The sequence below is a fragment of the Adiantum capillus-veneris genome, chromosome 3 (genome assembly GCF_014529385.1).
Source record: "Adiantum capillus-veneris isolate H3 chromosome 3, ASM1452938v2, whole genome shotgun sequence".
Classification (NCBI taxonomy): domain Eukaryota; kingdom Viridiplantae; phylum Streptophyta; class Polypodiopsida; order Polypodiales; family Pteridaceae; genus Adiantum; species Adiantum capillus-veneris.
This window is the reverse complement of record NC_140933.1, coordinates 148,983,974-148,990,463: the sequence shown is the minus strand read 5'-3', so window position 1 is coordinate 148,990,463 and position 6,490 is coordinate 148,983,974. Positions and strand designations below refer to the sequence as shown.

General features: G+C 34.9%; 1 pseudogene; it reads right to left on the bottom strand.

Moving 5' to 3' along the window:
- Nucleotides 1–4,928: 4,928 nt before the first annotated feature.
- LOC147461916 (putative pentatricopeptide repeat-containing protein At3g25970) lies at nt 4,929–6,118 on the bottom strand (annotated as a pseudogene).
- Between the last annotated feature and the right edge of the window lie 372 nt (nt 6,119–6,490).

Below are 6,490 nucleotides of genomic sequence, written 5' to 3'. Positions count from 1 at the left end.
CTTAATCATTATCCAACTAGACTATATGTATCGCAATTATTAGTGTGCATTATCTAAATCGTAGCTCGTAGTTATTATTGTAGCTCATCATATTTATTAGTGTGAATTATTTATATCGTGCTCGTACTTATTATTGTAGCTCATCATCTCTCCCAATGTAAATATATCATGTATGAGTGTCCAACTACACTAGAGGCCTAGGTATGCATGTAACATTATTACCTCGCATTATCTATATCTTGACATGGACATACTATCAAAAGGTCCATTTTACATGAATCGCTATTGTGAATATTATGTATACTTACGTGGAGATAATATGTGAGATTATTTTATCTTTGTTATGTTGATACCTCTTGATATACATCTTCATCTAATATAGTCTTCATTTATGTAGTAATGACTTTAGTATCCACTATCCAACTAGACTATATCGTAATTCACATATATTGTAATTATTATGTAGCAAATACCTCTTGATATACATATAATTTGTCTAATTTTCAGTATTTTGTGAAATATATAATGCAACTCTAGTGCTTCATTATCTAAAACTTGATGTTCTATGTACATATGGAGTTATAGGCATGCATACTATCCATTTATACTAGGGGTACCATAATAATATTTTTTATATGTTAATGTGTATATCATAAATAGTAAAAACATGTATCTTTGTTGCAACAACCAATGCAACTTATATGTGCGTATACTATCCAACTAGACTAGCAGTGTCGAGTGTTGGTTGTATTGTAGCTTGTACGTGTTCTACATCACACCATGCAACTAAAATAGAGCTTGCATAGTTATATTTGTCTAATGTATATTATCTTGTGAGATATATAGGGCAAGTCTAGTGATTAGTTATCAAAAATATGATATTTTATTTACATATGGAGTAGTATTCATGCATGGACACTATCCATCTATAGAAGGGGTATTGTAATGGTTGTTATTAAGGTTAATATGTATATCCTAACTCACTACAGCTCCACACATTAATATCTTCACACGTGTATAAATACATATTGAGTGCTCAATATCTCCACACACTTTTACATACACATTATCTTAGACATTGATAATAATGTGGTAGTTTGGATTGTTATAATTTTCCATAGCTCCACTATTTGAGCCTCCTATTTGAACTCTCAATCATCACCATAGCCTAATCTAGGCTCTCTTGAAGTAGACTAGAGGCCACTCCATTGTAATTATTATCTTGCATTGTTTATATCGTAGGCCGCATATATTGAAATTATATATGAAATTCCAATTGATCTATATATTTGTTTAGTTTTTTATAAAATATATGAAAAATCTAGCAAATAATATAATATAAGTTGTTATTCTATGTGTATATACCGAGTTGTAAGTTGTATATATGCATGGACATTGTTTATCTATACCCAAGGTATCATACTATCATTGTAGGTTAATATTGTTTATATCCTATCTCACTATCCAACCATACCGTACATGCAATTTTATCATTATTATCATGCACTATATTTGATGTAGGTAATTGCATGGATTATAAACATCTTATCATAATTATTATTACATGTTATTATCACTCGTTAACTAATTAGTATATCTCTAATTAATTTATATCCTATCAATGTGTTATGCTGATACCTCTTGATATACATCTTCATTTAATATATAGTTTTTCAAATATGTAGGACATCCATATATTAATTATCTATATCTTGACATGGACATAGTATCAAAAGGTCCATTTTACATGAATCGCTATTGTGAATATTATGTATACTTACGCGCAGATAATATGTGAGATTATTTTATCTTTGTTATGTTGATACCTCTTGATATACATCTTCATTTAATATATAGTTTTTCTAAAATATGTACGACATCTATATATTAATTGTCTATATCTTGACATAGACATAGTATCAAAAGGTCCATTTTACACCAATGGCCATTGTGAATATTATGTATACCTGTGTGGAGATAATATGTGAAATTATTTACATGCAGGGACACTATCCATCTATAAATGTATACATGTAGGGACAATATCAATAATTTCTACACGAAAGCATATTGGATCTTGGCCAGACTGGGCGGGCTAGGGTAGCAATTAGGAGACGTGCGAGCATTATGCTAGGCTATGTTGATATAAGTAGACAAAATTTTGAGTGTAGTAATCACTTTACTATCCACTATCCAACTAGACTATATCGTAACTCACATATATTGTAATTATTATGTAGCAAATACCTCTTGATATACATATAGTTTGTCTAATTTTTAGTATTTTGTGAAATATATAATGCAATTCTAGTGCTTCGTTATCTAAAACTTGATGTTATATGTACATATGGAGTTGTACATATAACTATCCATTTTATACTAGGGGTACCATAATAATTCATTATATATTAATAAATATAAAAATAAGACAAACTATATGTTTATCAAAGCAACTTATATGTGCTTATATATAATTACAATATAGTTGAGTTACGCTAAGTCAGTGGAGCTGCTAGTGTCGAGTGTTGGTTGTATTGTAGCTTGTACATGTTCTTATACTTCACACCATGCAACTAAAATAGAGCTTGCATAGTTATATTTGTCTAATGTATATTATCTTGTGAGATATATAGGGCAAGTCTAGTGATTAGCTATCAAAAACATGATCTTCTATGTACATATGGAGTAATTGCTTACATGCATGGACACTATCCATTTATAGAAGGGGTATCATATTGGTTGTTATTATGGTTAATATGTATATCCTAACTCACTACATCTCCCCACATTAATATCTCCACACATGTATACATACATATTGAGTGCTCTGTATCTCCACACACATATACATACACATTATCTTAGACATTGACAATAATGTGGTAGTTTGGATTGTTATAATTTTCCATAGCTCCACTATTTGAGCCTCCTATTTGAACTCTCAATCATCACCATAGCCTAAATTAGGTCCTCATGAAGTAGACTAGGGGCCGCATCGTAATTATTATCTTGCATAGTTATATCATAGGTTGCAGATATTGAAATTATATAGGAAATTCCTATTGATCTATATATTTGTTTAGTTTTATTTAAAACATGCAAAATCCACCAAATAATTTAATATAACTTAATATTCTATGTGTAGGTAGAGTTATATATATACATGGACATTGTTCATCTATACCAAGGTATCATACTATCATTGTAGGTTATTGTTTATATCCTATCTCACTATCCAACTATACCGTACATGCAATTTTATCATTATTATCATGCACTATATTTGACGTAGGTAATTGCAAGGATTATAAACATCTTATCATAATTATTATCACACATTATTAACACTCGTTAACTCGTTAATATATCTCTAATTAATTTATATCCTATCAAGGTGTTATATTGTTGATACCCCTTGATATACATCTTCATTTAATATATTGTTTTTCAGAAATATGTAGGGCATCCATATGTTAATTATCTATATCATAGTATCAAAAGAACCATTTTACATGAATCACCATTGCGAATATTATGTATACCTACGTGGAGATAATATGAGAGATTATTTTATCTTTGTTATGTTGATACCTCTTGATATACATCTTCATTTAATATATAGTTTTTCTAAAATATGTTCGGCATTCATATATTAATTTTCTATATCTTGACATGGACATAGTATCAAAAGGTCCATTTTACAGGAATGGCCATTAATGTGAATATTACGATACCTGTGTGGAGATAATATGTGAAATTATTTACATGCAGGGACACTATCCATCTATAAATGTATACATGTAGGGACACACTATCAATTTATACAAGGGGTGTAATAATTATCCTACACGTTTATACCAAATCATATTGGATCTTGGACAGATTGGGTTGGCTAGGGTAGGAATCACGAGACGTGCGAGCATTACACTAGGCTATGTTGATATAAGTAGAAAAAATTTTGAGTGCAATAATGACTTTACTATCCACTATCCAAGTAGACTATATCGTAACTCACATATATTGTAATTATTACATAGCAAGTCTAGTGCTTATAAGTTATCAAAAACTTGATATTCTATGTACATATGGAGCTGTATACATGCATAGACCATATATATCCATCTATAGAAGGGGTATTATAATGGTTGTTACTATAGGTTAATGTGTATATCCCAACTCACTACAACTCCCCACATTAGTATCTCCACACATATATACATACATATTGAGTGAGGTATCTCCACACACATATACATACACATTATCTTAGACAGGTTGATGGTAGTGTGGAAGTTTGGATTGTTATAATTTTTCATAACTCCATTATTTGAGCCTCCTTTTTGAACTCTCAATCATCACCTAGCCTAGTTAAGGCTCTCATGAAGGCCGCATTGTAATTGTTATCTTGCATTGTTTATATCGTAGGTTGTAGATAATCGTTTAGTTTCATATGAAATATATGGAAAATCCAGCGATACATACTATCCATTTATACAAGGGGTACCATAATCGTTCTTATAGGTTAATTATGCGTATATCCTAACTCACTGCAACTAGAATCACGGCACCATGATTATTATCTAGCACTATTTACATCATATATCAAAAATAGTAAAAACAAGTGCTTTTGTTGTAACAACCAATGCAAATTATATGTGCGACGTTTACATGTGGGGACTACATGGGTATCTATAAACATACAAGGACACTATCCATCTATTTCTATATACACTAGTAAAACGGCGCCGCCTCCGGCGGCAGCATGGCCGACTGCCTTCGACTCTCTCTCTCTCTCTCTCTCTCTCTCTCTCTCCTCTCTCTCTCTCTCTCTCTCTCTCTCTCTCTCTCTCTCTCTCTCTCTCTCTCTCTCTCTCTCTCTCTGTGCACGTGCTATCCGCCTATACCGACTTGCAGGGAACACAACTGGATCAAGCTGCTTGTGACACCCTTTCTCCATGCCATTTGCTTTCCTTCAAGATGCAAGCGAATGTGATTGCATCTAGAGAGACACCCTCGCTTCATATCTGTCGAAAATAGCAGAAAGCTTCTTGGCCCTGCCCAGTTGGACATATCCCCCAATTAGTGCATTCCAAGAGACGATATCCCGGTTAGGAGGCTCCTCGTGCACTTTTTGTGCTTTATGTGGTGCACCACACTTATTGATACATGTGGACCAAGGCGGTGCTAAGCACGACTTTTTCTTTGAACAACCTGAGTCTAACATTATCATCGTGAATTCATGTGTAATGCCACATGCCTCCAAGGTGCAAGTGTACATGATTGTGCCCTCTCTCTACATCTGCTTGAAAATAGCCCGGAGCTTCGTGACCCTAACCCTTGCCTTTCCTTCTCCCATTGTAGAGCCCGAGCTTCAGACGTCTCGTCATAGACCCCCCTTCACCTTGTCATGTTTTCCTTTAAGATTCAAGAGAATGTGATTGCATCTGCCAACAATAGCACAAAGCTTGGACATATCCTACTATTAGTGCTCTATGAAGTACACTACATTTGGGATACATGTCAACCAAGGCATTGCTAAGCACGATTCCCTCGCTTTGCATTTGCTACAAACAACCCAGATCTTCTTGGCCCTACCCTTCTTGGGCATACCCCAAAATCAATGCATTCAAAGACATGTTTTGGATAGGGTTGCATCTGGAGGCACACCCTCCCTTCTCATCCACTCAAAATAGCTCTGGAGGCATATGTAGTAATCAATGCACTCCAAGATAGAACAATCTGGACATGAAGCTCCTTAAGCAGACCACATTTTGCACATGTCGACAAAGGAATTCCGAAGTTGGGTGTCCTTTTTCAATAGACCTTTTGCTCACATGCCTTGGGAGATGCAAGCATTGATGATTGCATCTAGAGAAACACCCTCACTTTGCACCCACTGAAAATAGCCCAGAGCTTCCTGTCCATGCCCCTCTTGGGCATATCCAGCAATAAATGCATTGTAAGAGATGATGTTCCCGAAAGGGAACCCCTGAAACGTAGGTGATTGCACATGGAGAGATGCCCTCATTTCGCATCTGCTGAAAATAGTCCACAGGTTCGTCACCCTACCCCTCCTCACCGTATGCCGCAATGAATGCACTACTCCAAGAGGTGACATTCCGCAGAGGAAGCTTCTTAGGTGCACCAAAATATTGCGTACGTGTCGACCAAGGAATTCCCAAGCATGAAATTTTTTTTCAACAACCCTCGACTAACAATATCATCATGAATTCTTTGCCCGTATCAGCATCTTGCATAGTCCCACATGCCTTGAAGATGCAAGCGTAGGTGATTGCATATGGAGAGACACCCTCGCTTCACATCTGCTGAAAAAAACCCACAACTTCCTCACCCTACAACTATTGGACATATCTCGGCAATCAAAGCATGGAGATCCTCAAGTGTAGGTAATTGCATCCGTAGGGATGTCATCGCTTCACATTCGTTGAAATTAGCCATAGCTTCCTCACCCTACCCCTCCTCGATATAT